We start from the raw sequence: 16,849 nt of genomic DNA, 5'->3' as shown, positions 1-16,849 counted from the left end.
CCCATCTAGGCAAGTAGAGAGTATTCCATCACACTCCTGACTTGTGCCTGGATGACTGCTCATACCTTGCTGGAAAACGCATGTGCACGGTTGTGATGTGAGGACAGGATTGGACTCGGCTGTGATGTCCTCTACAGCAGAATATGCCAACCATTGTGGCCCAACTTTGCCGAATGGCCGCTTGGTGAAATTGCAAGCACCCATGGATCTGTACCCATGCACGAGTCAGCGCCTTCAGGAGGGAAAGCTAGAGAGAGAGAAAAAAATGAGACTCCAACTTCCTGGTGTGTTATCAAATAGTTTTTAAACCATTTTGCTTTGACATTTAAGGCAATATAATCCCAACTGAAATCAAGGCCAGGCCACTTGACAAAAGTTCACTGCTTACTTCAGTTCTAAATTGTTTTATTGCCTCCATTTCTGCCACTTGTTTCCCCAGCCCGGGCACCTGCTGAGCTTTTTAGTAGATGTTTTATTACAGTTGTAACCATGGAATAGTGTGGGTAAGGCTATTGAGCAATAGCTGAAAAGCCCAATTGGCTATCTGCTCAGAAGGCATTGCTCTCCTGCTCTATCAATGCTAAAGTAACCACTCTGTCCTGTCTGTTATATTGGGTTTTCGCATCAAAAAATTCATTGATTTTCTTTTCTTTTGCTTGACATTTAGCTATTTCCAAATTTCAGCTAAGGGATAGAAGAAGCAATCAAAGCAGATGCTTGCTGTCAGCCTGATCGGTTTTGTTTATGCACTTATTTAATTGAGGGAACTTCAGGCACCTGGTGTCAGCATCAAGCACTCCCAGGTTAGGTATGAAACAATTGGATGCAGAGTAGAGTTTCCTGCACTCTGCCCCAAAACCAGAAGAGACCCCTCCCCCCACCCCATCTGCACAATTGGAGCATTTTCCATACCCGCTATCTGTGGTTTAGCTAAGGGATTGCCAAAATGGTGCTAACGTGTGGCGAAATGGAGGTAGATTTGTGCCGTGGGACCGTGCCCATGAGGAACCAGGTTAAGGATGCTCAAAAGTCTTTACCTGGCAGCCACAGATTCATATTTCTCAATTGGTGGCACTGGCTTGTGATCAGGGGCAGGAACGCTGACTCACGTCGTTCCCTGCTAAGTCCATGAGAATGGGTGCTGACTCTAGCATCCGGTGCTGCCTGAGCTGAGATGAGGCAACTTAGGACTGACTGGGCCTGGGCCCTTCCAGCTCTCGTGCAATGGAGCATGGTACCTGGACGTATATTTGCCCCATCAGCCATCAGGGGAGAACTCCAGAGAGCTCAACTTTCAACTGGAAGACCCAAGATCAAATCCTACTCTAAATGTATATGCAGGGGCTCTGTGACAAGTTTGTAAGTTGATTGTGTAGGAAATGGAACAAACAACAGATGGCGGTGGTAGTGAGGGGCTTGGGGGTGGAGAATGGTGGTAGACCCTGTTGCCTCCCTCAAGTGTGCCTCTTGTATGATGGGGCATTGACTGGAAACTTGGGAATCTCCCAAACCAGGGCATCTTGTTACTTCCTTTTAAGTATCAGCCATGACTCAGTGGTAGAACTCTCGCCTTTGAATCAGAAGGTTGTGGGCTCAAGCCCCACTCCAGAGTCCTGAGCACATAATCTAGGCTGACACTCCAGTGCAGTACTGCGGGAGCGCTGCACTGTCGGAGGTGCTGTCTTTTGGATGAGACATTAAACCGAGGCCCTGTCTGCCCTCTCAGGTGGATGTAAAAGATCCCATGGCACTCTTGGAAAAAGAGCAGGGAAGTTTTCTCATTGTCCTGGCCAACAATTATCCCTCAACCAACACCACTAAGGATAGATTAACTAGTTACTCATTTCATTGCTGCTTGTGGGACCTTGCTTGATACAAATTGGCTGATGTTTTCCCACAAAACAAGACCGACTTCACTTCAAGAAGTAATTCATTGGTTGTGAATCATTTCGAGACATCCGAAAGACACTATATAAATGAAAATTCTTACTTTTGATGATCTGGTCATTTATTTCATTGTTGTTTGTGGGATCTTGCTGTGCGCAAATTGGCAACCACATTTCCCAAATTAGAACAGTGACTACACTTCAAAAAAAGCACTTCATTGGCTGTAAAGCGCGTTGGGACGTCCTGAGGTTGCGAACGGTGCTATAGAAATGAGAGTTCTTTCTTTTCTTCATTCTTTTCTTTGATCATCATTTTAACATAAATCTTCCTTTATAAAGTCTTTAGTTAGTATTTTCACCCGCTCTCCATAATTTTTCATGTCCAATTCTCTCATGTTGCTCCTTTTCTTCTGGGTGGGTTGGATTTAAATTTTTTGCTTTTTAAATCATTTTTGGGATGTGGGCGTCGCTAGCAAGGCCAGCATTTATTGCCCCATCTCTAGTTTCCCTTGAGAAGCTGGTGGTGAGCTTTCTAAGATAGAAAACATCCCAAGGTGTTGCAGTGTAGTTTCTGGCAGAGAGCCTTGTGTTGTGTTGTTTCCTGTGTTATGCTTTGGGGTTGATATTTCACCGAGTGCTATTTTTAATGCATCGGTTAATACATTCATATTGAATTGCTACATGCGTCAACAACGTCACAAACCCCATTTTCTTTTTGTGGTTGCACCCTGTAATTTCGTGCTTGCAGAAGGTGAGCTAGCATTTTCCCTTATACGTTATGCAACTTCAGGTTTAACAGAAGGTTTTGAAAAGGTAATTTTTAATGATAATATTATTTTTATCCTACACCCTCCAGTCCTCTGCCTCTGGCCTTTTGTTTACACCTTACATCCCACCATTGATGGCACAGCCTTCAGCTACCTCAGCCCTATCGCTACAACTCCCTCCCTCTGCCTCCCCTCTTCCCCCTTCCCATTCCAGGGACTTGAGCACATAAAGCTAGGCTGACACTCCAGTGCAGTGCTGAAGGAATGCTGCACTGTCGGAGGTGCCTTCTTTCGGAAGAGACGTTAAACTGAGTCCCCGTCTGCTCTCTCAGGTGGACGTAAAAGATCCCATGGCACTATTCTGAAGAAGAGTAGGGGAGTTATCCCCGGTATCCTGGCCAACATTTATTCCTCAACCAACATAACAAAAACAGATTATTTGGTCATTATCATATTGCTGTTTGTGGGACCTTGCTGTGCGCAAATTAGCTGCCACGTTTCCCACATTACAACAGTGGCTCCACTTCAAAAAGTATTTAATTGACTGTAGAGCGCTTTGAGACTTCTGGTGGTCGTAAAAGGTGCTATATAAATGCAAGTCTTTCTTTCTTCTTTCCCCATCTTGAAAAACCTTCTCAACATCCACCTTTTTGACCAAGCTTTCCATCAACCCTCTTAATTTCTCTCTCCATGGCTTGGCATTTGCTCCTTGATCTATTTCCATTTTTTTCCTGCTTCTCTCTCTGTAAGGTATCTTGGGATATTTTCTGCTATATAAAGCTGCCATCTAAATGCAAGTTGCTGTGGTTAACAAGAGCACACTTTTGACGTAATGGCCCTGAAATTAGGATCGGGGGCTTGCCGCGCGTGCAAGCCCCCAATCTGCACTCACCCTGCGCGCCGACATCTGAAGCCCGGGCCTGCTTGCATTTCCTGTCACAGGCCCGGTTCAGATGTCGGCGCGATGTGCTTACCTGATCCAGCGGCGTAGTTAGTGCGATGTGCCGGCTGGGATCAGGTGAGCACTGTGCAGCCAATCAGGGGAGGGGAAACTCATTCATGAGTTTGACAGTAAGAACTGTCAAACTCATGAAAAGTATGGGCTGCCAAAACACTACTTTAACTTTAAATAAAATTTTAAAAAACATCCCACTGATTATATTAACTATAAATAAGTTTAAAAAAATGTTTTAAACAATTAATCAACTTTTTGAAAAAAAATTTTTTTTTTTAAATAGGGTCTAAAACTAAACTTACCATCCTGTAAATTCTTTAAAAATAACAAACCTGTGGAAAAAAAATTTCTACATTGTACTAAAAGCCCACTTACCTGAAAAACTAAATACTTACGTCTTGTTTTTCCACACGTAAAGACTGGAGGCCTTTACACGCGCGCAACTCTGAAAAAAAAAGGAATTTTACCGCGCACGTGTTGCCTGTGCAGTCGCGCACGTTCTGCCTCTTAACCCCTTGGGTCAGAGGACAGGAAATGCCGGTTTTCAGCGCATGTGCTGTGCATGCTGAGAACCGGCAATTCCTCCGGGCACACGCGTGAGTACCCCGTCCTTACCCACGCGTTGTGCCCGGAATTACTGGCCATTAAAACTCACTACGCACGTGGTTTGAGCATAAAGCAAGGCTTTAATCAACTTGTTTCAGAACATGGAGGTCTAGTTGTACTTCACTAGTTCCTTGTCTTACAAAATGTCCCTGGCAAGCTGGGCCCATGCCCGAGTATTTATACTCCTTGGACAGCGCCACCAGCTGGCCATCCAGCGTTATTTCACGAGTAGTTTCATGATGAATGATGAGATTTATAACATTCTTCCTGCCCAAAAGATTTGGAAGTCCGCCGACTTCCTCTTAGTGGATTAGGCGGACCACGAATAGCCGCAGTCTTTTAGATTTTTGTTTATGGCTAGAAGGCACGTCTCCCCGGACCGTGTCTTGGTCCCTGGGCTGCTTGATCCGTACCGGTGGATCGACAGGGCCCGTGTTGCTCTGGTCAACCCGAGGGAGGCTGGGGAGATCGTGACTCCGGGTGTGGGTCCCCACAGGCGCAGAACTGGCTTCATCCTGTTGGATAGCCGGGGATTGACCGGCGTCCTAGCCTCGGGTGGCCATCCCACGGGGAGCGCTCGGCTCCCCGAGTGGATCCGGTGGGGCAGCTGGCAGATCTCTCGATGTCCCAGGTAGGGCATCATCTTCAGGGGAGCGCAGAGTGTCGGCATTATCCCCATGAGTCCCTCTATCGGTTGGGTCCGTGGAACCGGCCGGACAGGGAGCCAGGTCCCAGAGCGAAACGGTGGACTCCCGGCCATCAGGGTACCACACGTGCGCGTACGTGGGGTTAACATCCATGAGTTCTACCTCGTCGACGAGAGAATCGTTTTTAGATGATCGGACGAATCTTCGGAGCAGCACGGGGCTGGGAGCTGCCAACCATGACGGTACAGACGTCCCATGGATGGAGCGATGCTGGAAGCTGAAGAATCACTCGTGAGGTGTGACATTGGTAGACGTAGAAAGGAGAGACCTTATGGAATGCAACACGTCAGGGAGCATAGTTTCCCACTGCTGGTCTGGTAGATTGCGTGACCTCAGCGCAAGATGAACGGCGTTCCAAATGATAGCGTTGTATCTCTCAACCTGTCCGTTACCGATGGGATGGTACTGTGTCATTTTACTTGTGGCGATTCCCTGTTGGGAGAGAGAACTTTTGAGTTTGCTTGACATGAAGGAGGGACCCCGATCAGAGTGGATGAAATTGGCCGTACCGCAAAGGGAAAAGACTTGATCAAGGCATTTGATCACTGTGGAAGTAAGCATATTGGGACAGGGGAAAGCAAAGGGAAAGCGTGAATATTCGTCCATCATAGTCATTAAGTAGGTGTTTCACGTTGAGGAAGGCAATGGCCCTTTAAAGTCAATGCTGAGTCACTGCATAGGCTGCATAGCGTGTATGAGTGAGCCATCCGATGGACGGAAGAATTGCGGTTTTAATTCTGCACAAATTCTACAGGAGGAGCACGTTCTTTTCACATCTTCCGTAGAAAATGGGAGATTTTTAGATCACACAAAGTGCAACATACGGGTAATGCCAGGATGGCATAAGTCAGTACGAAGATCCGCCAGAGTCGAAGTTGACATAGAAGAGCAGAATGCCTGCGTGAGGGTATCCGGAGCCACATTCTCTTTGCCGGGTCGATAATGTATGGTGTATCCAAAGGCGGCCAATTCCATCCTCCAGAGTTGTATTTTGTTATTCTTGATCTTAGTGCATTTCTGGTTATCCAGCATAAAGGCCACGGAGCGCTGATCGGTTATAAGTGTGAAATGGCGACGAGCGAGAAAATGACTCCATTTACGTACCGCTTCGATGATGGCCGTAGCCTCCTTCTTGACAGGAGGATAATGGAGCTCGCTACCCTGCAAAGTTCTGGACAGAAATGCAACGGGTCGACCACCTTGATTCAAGGTAGCAGAGATCGCCACATCCGATACATCGCACTCGACCACGAAAGGAAGATTTTCATCAATGGAACGAAGCGTGGCTTTTTCCAGTTGTCACTTGAGGAAGTTGAAAGCTGAAATAGCCGTTGCCTCCAATGGAAATGACTTTGCGTGAAGCAGGGGCTGGATCTTGTCGGAGAAGTGGGGTATCCATTTCGCATAATAGGCGAACATGCCAAGTGCCCAACAAAGAGAGCCAAGATTCCTAGGGGGAGGGAGCTCCTGAAGCAGACGAAGTCGCTCCGGATCCAATTTGATGACACCGTCGCCCACCCAGTAGCCAAGGATGTTGACTGATGGTACTGATTTCACAGATTTGGACTCATTTAAGGTTAAGTTGCGACGACGGAGAACGTCAAAACATTTCTGGAGATTGGCATCATGTTCCTTCTGGTCATGACCAGCAATGGTGATATTATCCAGATATGGAAACATAAGAACATAAGAAATAGGAGCAGGAGTAGGCTAATCGGCCCCTCGAGCCTGCTCCGCCATTCAGTAAGATCATGGCTGATCTGATCCTAACCGCCAATCCACTATCACAGAACCATCTCCTGAATCTAACAGAATTAGACACACGAAATAGGAGCAGGATCAGGCTACACGGCCCCTGGGCCCGCTCCGCTACCCACAGGGCCATGACCGATCCGAACCTAGACTCATGTCCAAATTCCTGCCCGCTCCCCGTAACCTTTAATTCCCTTTACTTCTAGGAAACTGTCTATATCTGTTTTAAATTTATGTAATGATGTAGCTTCTACAGCTTTTTGGGGCAGCATATTCCATGGACCTACCACCCTCTGAGTGAAGTAGTTCCTCCTCATCTCAGTTTTGAAAGAGCAGCCCCTTAACGGAAAAGTGTCCGTTAAGTTCTCCTGTTTGACTAGGCTATCCATTGCCCATTGATAGACGGCCACCCCATTGGTGACCCCAAATGGAAGACGACAAAACTGGTAAAGCCGACCATTGGCCTCAAAGGCCGTATACTTTTTGTCAGAGTCCTTTAACGGCACTTGATGATATGCGCTCTTTAAATCAAAAGTTGAAAATACCTTGTAGTTGGCAAGGTTATTGACCATGTCATCGATGCGTGGTAGTGGGTAGGCATCCAGGTCGGTATACTGGTTAATAGTTTGCGAGTAATCGATGCAAAGACGTTTCTTGTGTTGCTTCAGAGGATTTTTAACAACGACGACTTGAGCCCGCCAGGAAGATGAACATGGCTCAATGATACCGTCAGCTAGAAGGCGAGAGATTTCTGTCTCGATAAAGGATCGATCATCTTGGCTGAAACATCGTGATTTAGTGACTATGGGCTTACATCGGTGGGAAAGATTGGCAAACAAGGAGGGCTCGTCGAGCGAAGCCGCTGAAAGCGCACAAAACGGTACTTTGGAAATAGTAAGCTCTGGCTTTGACCCTCCAAACTGGAAAGTGAGCCTTTTGTGTTGTTTCTGGAAATCCTGTCCCAGGAGCACATCACTGCATAGGTTCTTGAGCACCCCGAGCCGGGTGGAGAAATAAGTACGGCCATTGAGAATAAGGTCGACAAGACAAAAGCCGGAAGAATTGGTGGTCAGTGTTGTCAGAGCCATTGCAATTTCCCTGTCCGAGGGGTAAATACACAGTTTTAACTTACTGGCAGCCCGCTCACTAATGAAGCTGTCAGAGCTGTATGAGTCGATTAGTGCACTCAAAATGTGTCCATTTACCGAAACCTTCGTGGCTGCATGGGACAGACTTTGGGGAAAACAGCTGTGATGGGAGGAGGGGCAGTTTTACCCTTGACAGCTGTAACCTTAGTAGTGGTTATTGGGGGAGGAGCAGTTTTATAGATTGCAGCTGTAACCTTAGTAGAGGCCCTTGGGGGAGGAGCAGTTTTATAGATAGTAGCTGCAAAACTAACAGGAGCTCTTGACTGGCATACCTTAGAAAAGTGACCCTTCTTGCTGTAATGATTGCAGGTCGCGTTACGAGCAGGACAACATTTCCTATAATGGAACGCACCTCCACAGAAGAAACTCTTCCTTCCAGATTGCTAAGATGCCGCTAGGGCGGGGTCGTCATCAGTGTAGGTTTCTAGGGTAGGGTTGTCATCAGCCGGGCTGGAGTTGTCATCCATGAGGGCTTCCGCCCGAGGCCTATCGAAAGAGTCACTAAAAGTGATAGCAGCAGCCCGTGCACGTGGTGAAAGATAGGTGTTTGCATTCCTCTTTGCTAAGTCCAGAGAACATGCCTGGTCATAGGCAGCCTGTAACTTGAGGGTTTAATTCACCAACAGACGCTGACATATGAAGGGAGACGCAATCCCATTAATAAAGGAATCACGAATTAACTCCTCCTGGTACTGCTCAGCTGTAACAGCTTTATGATTACAATCCTTGCTGAGCCTGTGAAGTTTCTGAAGGAATTCGTCAAGTGATTCCCCAGGTTGTTGTCGAATTGTGGCCAGTAGATGCCGAGCAAAAATTTCATTTGGGGACTTGACATATAGCTGCTGTAGTATTTGGATAGCGGCGTCATAGTCTACACATTCTTCGAAATAATCAAACACATGAGGGGATACATAATTAGCAAGCATTCGTAACTTGTTAGGAACATTCTCACCACGCTCCTCAAGGAAGTTGCTAAAGGTATGATACCAGTGTTTCCATACCTTAGCGGCTGTAAGTGAATTCGGGTCCAGGTCGAGACGGGCGGGTCTGAGTAGTTTCTCCATGATGGATCGATTACTTGTCTGAGTTCCCTTCTACAGTTCGAGTCGTAGCTGGCTGTTCCCGAATCACCCAAAGCGCGGAGTCGATATCAAGTTGATTAAATTGATGTAATAAAACTCACTACGTACTTGGTTTGAGCATAAAGCAAGGCTTTAATCAACTTGTTTCAGAACATGGAGGTCTAGTTGTGTTTCACTAGTTCCTTGTCTTACAAAATGTCCCTGGAAAGCTGGGCCCACGCCAGAGTATTTATACTCCTTGGACGGCGCCACCAGCTGGCCAACCATCATTATTTCACGAGTAGTTTCTTGATGAATGATGAGATTTATAACAGCTTTCTCAGAGCCTAAATAAGTCAAATTCTGTTTTGGATTTTTACCGGCAGGTTTGTGGATTGCATCCTATTCATCTTTCTGCGATGACCACAAATCTGTGAAAGAAAGAACTTGCATTTATATAGCGCCTTTCACAACCTGACCATCTCAACGTGTTTTACAACCAATGGAGTACTTAGATATATGAACCAATGAACCAGTGTGTGCTTCACAAATCTGATATTACTGAGATTTTAGATGGGTGAATTTCTATAGGGTTTGGGATCTGCCTATTTTGTGCCCCTCAAAAGAATTTCACTGTTGTCAACTCTGACTTTATCATCGAGTCTTGCCACATCTTTTCCAGTCTAAAAACAGATAAGGCCTTTTACAAGAGAGTGTAGGAACAAACCTTCAGTTATAAACTTTCCTTCCATGATAACAAAATGTCATCAAACGCCTCATGAACCCAAAGCCTCCTCAACATAAAAGACGGAAACAAATGAGGGGGGGGGGGATTTTTAAAATCTTAAATATCATACTTTTAATGTCCGCTATATAACTTTGAAATTTATGGCCAGCCACTCAAGAAACAGACAGGTGCCAACTGTGATCTAGTTCCTGATGGTCCAGCTGCATTGATTTTCCACTGACATTTGCAAAACAGAAATAGGAATATTAATAATGCAGCGTTGCCAAGACTCACAATCTCATTAACGATTTATTGACTTTGTACCATGGTTTTAACAAGTGTGATTCACCAAGAGAAGGGATGGACTTTTTCTCTGTTCCCCACCCGCTTCTATTCCCAAGAATAACCCCATAAATCGTTAACTAAATCCTTTCTGTTGACAATTCTGTTAGTATTTGGTTCCAGGCTGGATTTCACACCTCTCTCCAAAAAGGTGAAGTTTTCTTTTTTTTTAGATGCTGCCTAGCATCCTCTGTGCAATTTGTTTTAATATACCTAATAGCAGTTTTCGGCAAGTTAATATCCGATGGCAGTTTGCAGGGGGTTTAAAATGTCTTGGTCATGTTGTCATGGGCCCGTACCTGGGCGGTGATGGACCGCGCGCAGTGCCCTGTGGGAGCTGTAGTCTCTTGCCCTCCCTCCTATGCTTATTCGGCGCGAGCAATTGGGGGCGGGCGGACTACAACTCCCAGCGGGCCCTGCGTGCAGGGCGACGTCAACACTTCAGGCGAGCGGATGAGGCCGCGGCACTGAGGTAAGCGCTGTGAGGGGGTTGGTTTGGAGGGGCAGGAGAAGGCGGGAGGGGAGGTAGGTAGGTCGGCAGGCCGCTCCTCGTCATTAAACATTGCCTTCCTCCCATTATTCCCGCGACTTCCTCTCCCCGGGGCTGGGCGGGCACTTCCTTGTTGCTAGGCTACAGGTGCAGTTGGCAATACCAGCAGGTGAGTGCTTCATTTCCCTATCTCCTCACGGCACAGACCCAGGCTGGTCAATCAGGTTTCTCGGGCTCAGCTATCTCATGGAGGTTCCCGCGCTTTACACAGAAACATGGGCGGTGAGGCTGGCTATTCGGCCACAGTGGGCATCACCGCCAAGCCCTACTCTGCCCTTAACGGGGCATCTACACCAGCGCCATATTTGTTGGGGCTGTCGAGTTTGTGATCGGCAAAGGGGGACCCTGGCGGACCTTGCCCAGCTCTGTGCACCCAGGGGCCCTGAGGCCAGTTGTTAAGCGACATTTGTCTTTGGGATGAGACTTTAAAAGAAGTGGCTGTTCAGGTGGCTGTTAAAGATCCCAGTGTCTATACCAACATTCTGCCCTGAACCAAAACCAAATCCTGCATCTCATTTGTTTGCTGTGTGCAACTGGTTGCTGATGTAACAACAGTATCTGCACTTAAAAAGTGGTAAAACTCTTTGAGACACCTTGAAGACGTGACCATTTCCTGTAACAAATATAGGTTCTCTTTTTATCTCGGTTCAATTTTTACCCTCTGCTACTCTCCTGGTTGAGGTCTGCTAACTGGAGGAATAAATATGTCAGTGAATCCACTAGGTGCACAGCCGCCAATGGTGGAGTGATAAAATCGAGGATGCGGCCAGAATTGGAGAAGCGCAGTGATTTTGGAGGGTACTCGGGCGGGAAGAAGTTACAGAGATAGGGAGAGGGCTAGGCCATGGAGGGATTTGAAAACAAGGCTGAGAAATTTTAAAATCGTGGCGTTGCCGGACTGGGAGCCAATGTAGGTCAGCGCGCACAGGGGTGATGGTTGAATAGGACTTGGTGCAATTTAGGATATGGGCAGCAGAGTTTTCAATGAGCTCAAGTTTATGTAGAGTGGAAGATGGGAGGCTTGCCAGGTGAGCATTGGAATAGTCAAGTCTAGAGCTAACAAAGACATGGATGAGGGGAGGTTGGAGAGAAACTAGAGAAAGATGTGAGTTCAGGGCTAGGGCAGGGGGGGAACGTTAGCGGAAGTTAGGCCTGGTGGGCTAGGGTAAGGGAGGGAAGCGGCAGAGGCACTGAACGGATGGTCTCAATCTTAGTGACAAAGAAGTCCATGAGCTCCTCGCACTTGTTGGAGGTGAGGGTGCTGGAGACAGGGGAGAGGGGTTTAAGAAGACTGTTTGCAGTAGAGAAAAGAAGCCGGAGGCTATCTGCATTCCAGGATGACCTTGGAATAGTGAACAGTTTTCGCAGACGAGAGCAGGACCCGATGGTGCATTATGTGGTCCAGCCAGATCAGGCGATGAATGGTTAAACCAGTTATCCACCATAAACGTTCACGTCTGCATCCCTTGGGCTTAAGGGAACGGAGATGAGGGCCGTACCAGGGGGAATGACCAGGGTTTGAAAGAGTACTGGTTTTAATGGGAACAAGGACATCAAAGGAGTGCTTGAGCAGATCGGTAGCTGCAGAAATGTTGTGGTGAATGGAGGGCCAAAGGCTAGACAGTTGGGATTTTGCGAGTGCAGTTGTGTGACTTAGTGGAGAGCTTTTTCCAGGGCGGACACAGAAGGAAGTCGGGATGGGAGGAAGAAGGGGGAATTTGGGTGGAGAGGGATACAAGGAAGTGATCAAGATGGCCTTATCTGTAATTGATATGATGGGAGTAGAGGGACTATGCGTGATGGCAAGGTCGAGGAGGTGGCCTGAATATGGATAGGGAGGTTTATATTGAGGGAGCGATTAAGGGAGGATTGGAAGGCAGTGAACTCAGATGAGTTGAGATGGAGGTTGAAATCAGAGGATGAGAGGTTGCTTGGTGCAGAGGCTGAGGGAGGAAAGCAGTGAAGATATCTTGGTGAGAAACTTAAAGAAAAGAAAGACTTGCATTTATATAGTGCCTTTCACGATCACTGGACTTTACAGCCAATGAAGTACTATTTGGAGTGTAGTCACTGTTGTAATGTGGGAAACACGGCAGCCAATTTGTGCCACAAACAGCAATGTGATAATGACCAGATAATCTGTTTTATGTTGATTGAGGGATAAATATTGGCCAGGACACTGGGGAGAACTCTCCAGCTCCTCTTCGAAATAGTGCCATGGGATCTTTTACGTCCACCTGAGAGAGCAGACGGGGCCTCAGTTTAACGTCTCATCCAAAAGACGCAACACTCCCTCAGCGCAGAACTGGAGTGTCAGCCTAGCTTTATGTGCTCAAGCCCCTGGAGTGGGACTTGAACCCACAACCTTCTAGACTCTGAGGCGAGTGTGCTACCAACTTGGTGTGGTACTTCGGTGGGTGGTAGAAAACAAGGATTTTAAATGAGAGACGAAAGGGGTGGAACAAGGTGAGATGCTCAAAGGAGGAGAAGGTGCCAGAGTAGTAGGGGGACAGACCACGGTGTAATTTGGTGATGAGAGCCACACTGCCACCATGACGGTTTAGGCGGGGCAAGTGGTGGAAGGTATAGCCAGGCTTCATTTAGGGGGATGGTGTCATCATCCCTCAGCCAGGTTTCCCTCAAGGCCATGATGTTGATGCAATCATCCCCGATAAGCGCATGAATGGCAAGGATCTTGTTCGCAAAAGAGCAGACATCCTGGAGGGAGATGTGGAGAGGGGCGGTGATAGTTGATCCACTGGTGGAGTCTACAGGGTCAGCATTGGGAGGGGCGAGTGGGACGGGAAGGAGATTGGCAAGGTAAGTCCCCACGGGCGCGCTGGGTGGGAAGGGATATGAGGTCGTAGGATGGGGCATTCGGAATTGCTGCTCGTAAGGAGGCAGCGACGAGTGCCTCGATGTGCCCTTCGGAGGAAGCCAAGTGAGGCACAGAATGAAGCTGTAGGCTTATCTAAGAGAGAGTGAAGCCTGGGATGGCGGCAGGAGAATAAGATCATCTAAGAATGCTGAAGGGTTGGGATCGGGATTTGGAAGGGCGGAGTGCCTGAGGGGGGAGAAATGAAAGGAGGCATGACAACAGGAGAGAGGGGCCTAGGAGGGGTAATGAGAAAAGAGGGAAGAAAGGGGAAATAGAAGTGATGGGCTCAGATCTGGAGTGGCAGCCAAAACGTGCACGCAAATGGACACAGAAACTCAAGTTACATAGGCATGATTACATAGCAAGATTAGGATAAATATGTCCTGGTAATTAAGGAGAAATTAAGGATATTATTAGATCCAAAGAGGAGTCATATAAAGTTGCCAGAAAAAGTAGCAAGCCTGAGGATTGGGAGCAGTTTAGAGTTCAGCAAAAAAGGACCAAGAGATTGATTAAGAGGGGAAAAATAGAGTATGAGAGTAAACTTGTAAGGAACATAAAAGCGGATTGTTAAAGCTTCTACAAGTATGTAAAAAGAAAAAGATTGGTGAAGACAAATGTAGGTCCCTTACAGTCAGAAACAGGAGAATTTATAATGGGGAACAAGGAAATGGCAGAGCAATTAAACAAATACTTTGGTCCTGTCTTCACGGAAGAGGACACAAATAACTTCCCAGAAATGCGAGGGAACCAAGGGTCTAGTGAGAAGGAGGAATTAAAGGAAATTAGTATTAGTAAAAAAAATAGTGCTGGAGAAATTAATGGGTCTGAAAGCTGATAAATCCCCAGGGCCTGATAATCTGCTTCCCAGAGTACTAAAAGAGGTAGCCATGGAAATAGTGGATGCATTGGTTGTCATCTTCCAAAATTCTATAGATTATGGAACAGTTCCTGCAGATTGGAGGGTGGCAAATGTAACCCCCACTATTTAAATAAGGAGGGAGAGAGAAAACGGGGAACTACAGGCCTGTTAGCCTAACATCAGTAGTAGGGAAAATGCTGGAGTCTATTATAAAGGATGTGATAACAGGACACTTAGAAAATATCAATGGGATTAGACAAAGTCAACATGTATTTATGAAAGGGAAATCGTGTTTTTTGAGGATGTAACTGGTAGAATAGGTAAGGGAGAACCAGTGGATGTGGTGTATTTGGATTTTCAGAAGGCCTTTGATAAAGCCCCACAGAAGAGGTAAGTGTGCAAAATTAAAGCACATGGGATTGGGGGTAATATACTGGCATGGATTGAAAATTGGTTAACAGACAGGAAACAGAGAGTAGGAATAAATGGGTCTTTTTCGGGGTTGCAGACGGTGACTAGTGGGGTACCGCAGGGATCAGTGCTTGGGCCCCAGCTATTCACAATATATATCAATGATTTGGATGAGGGAACCAAATGTAATATTTCCAAGTTTGCTGACGACATGAAACTAGGTGGGATTGTGAGTTGTGAGGAGGATGCAAAGAGGCTTCAAGGCGATTTAGACAAGTTGAGTGAGTGGGCAAATACAGGGCAGATGCAGTATAATGTGGATAAATGTGAAGTTATCGACTTCAGTAGGGAAAACAGAAAGGTAGAGTATTATTTAAATGGTGATAGATTGGGAAATGTTGATGTACAAAGGGACCTGGGTGTCCTTGTACACCAGTCACTGAAAGCAAACATACAGGTGCAGCAAGCAGTTAGGAAGGCAAATGGTATGTTTGCCTTCATTGCAAGAGGATTTGAGTACAGGAGCAAGGATGTCTTACTACAGTTGTACAGGGCCTTGGTGAGACCACACCTGGAGTACTGTGTGCAGTTTTGGTCTCCTTACTTAAGAAAGGATAAACTTGCCATAGAGGGAGTGCAGCGAAGGTTCACCAGACTGATTCCTGGGATGGCAGGACTGTCGTATGAGGAGAGATTGGGTCGACTAGGCCTGTATTCACTAGAGTTTAGAAGAATGAGAGGGGATCTCATTGAAACGTATAAAATTCTGACAGGGCTAGACAGACTGGATGCAGGGAGGATGTTTCCCCTGGCTGGGGGGGGTCTAGAACGAGGGGTCAGTCTCGGGATATGGGGTAGGACATTTAGGACTGAGATGAGGAGAAATGTCTTCACTCAGAGGGTGGTGAACATGTAGAATTCTCTACCACAGAAGGCTGTGGAGGCCAAATCACTGAATATATTTAAGAAGGAGATAGATAGATTTCTAGACACAAAAGGCATCAAGGGGTATGGGGAGAGAGCGGGAATATGGTACATATTGAGATAGAGGATCAGCCGTGATCATATTGAATGGTGGAGCAGGCTTGAAGGGCCGAATGGCCTACTCCTGCTCCTATTTCTCTATGTTTCTATGTAATAAATGGAGAATAGAGAAGAGACAATAGGAGTAAGTCCAGAGTTAAAGTCAGAGGTCCCGTGGTGGGATAAAGTTGAAGTAGGTCTGGTGGAGTCAGCATGGAGCATCGACGAACTGATGTCCAGGTTTGGCGACAGGTGTGGAGAACGAGTGATCCAGAAGCTGTTTGAAGGGTAGAGTATCGGAGGACGGACTGCTGGAGGAATTTCTGTGGGAATGAAGAGCCAGGAAGTATGATCGATCGGGGGTCAGAAAAATGGCAGCAAAGTTGAAGGTCAGCATAAGATCCAGAAGTGACAGAGAGATGGGCTATGGCCCAGGAGAGTGGATTCCTGGCCAGGAACCACACTGTAGCTGAAGATGAAAAGTAAGTATGACCAGTAGGCCAGTCACAGGCTCAGCAATAACAGCAGGGTGATGGGCTGTAGGCTAGACAAAGTTATTGTAAAACTTAAGCAACTGAATAGCAGATCAGAGACGCAGCAGCTGAGTCTTACAATGTAGTCCAGTGGAGAAGCGTAATCCAAAGCCCAATTTGAGCAAAGATCCATTGCTCACTGATGAAAACAAAGAGCAGGTATGGTCGGGGCATGTGCAGTGGGCCCAGGTAACTTTGAACTTGCAGTTAGGACTGAAATGCACCCACTATTAGAGCTAGGGGAACTTAAACAGTGAAAGAAAGGGCAAAGGATGGTACTGGATAATCAAGGAGAATTGCACAGCAAAGAGCTCCCTAGGGAGCTGCCAGTCCAGGAGCCATCTTGAATTAGTAGTATGTAGTAATATATTAGTAATAATATAAAAATATAGACATAAATAACAAAAGGAAAATTTAGCGGTAGGGCCATTAAAGGATGAGCAAGATAAACTCGCAGGTAATGACGGAAATGGTAGAAGTATTGAATAACCACTTCGCCTCGGTTTTTACAAAAGAAAATAATGAAATAGGCACTTTACCAGAGGATGAGCTTAAAAAGAATATTAATATAGTTGGGATAGAAAGGGAGAAAATAATTGACAAACCAGCAGAACTAAAAGAGGATAAAACCCCAGGTCCGG

The 16,849-nt window shown here is 46.5% G+C and overlaps 1 protein-coding gene across 2 annotated transcripts in view; it reads left to right on the top strand.

The window, feature by feature from the left end:
* The first annotated feature begins 10,338 nt into the window (after positions 1-10,338).
* tbxas1 (thromboxane A synthase 1 (platelet)) overlaps positions 10,339-16,849 on the top strand; it is a 315,721-nt gene continuing 309,210 nt past the window's right edge. The window contains exon 1 of one of the 2 annotated variants that reach the window (XM_086008606.1): positions 10,339-10,423. The gene's annotated coding sequence lies outside the window, so the exon portion shown is untranslated. Of the gene's footprint in view, positions 10,424-10,519; positions 10,611-16,849 lie in introns of those variants that run through there. The other variant, XM_086008607.1, reaches the window with a different exon arrangement.

This window comes from Somniosus microcephalus, chromosome 16, assembly GCF_052327205.1.
Source record: "Somniosus microcephalus isolate GS21.2 chromosome 16, FLI_Smic_1.0, whole genome shotgun sequence".
NCBI lineage: Eukaryota > Metazoa > Chordata > Chondrichthyes > Squaliformes > Somniosidae > Somniosus > Somniosus microcephalus.
Note: the sequence above shows the minus strand (reverse complement) of the source record. Positions and strands in the feature narration are given on the sequence as shown.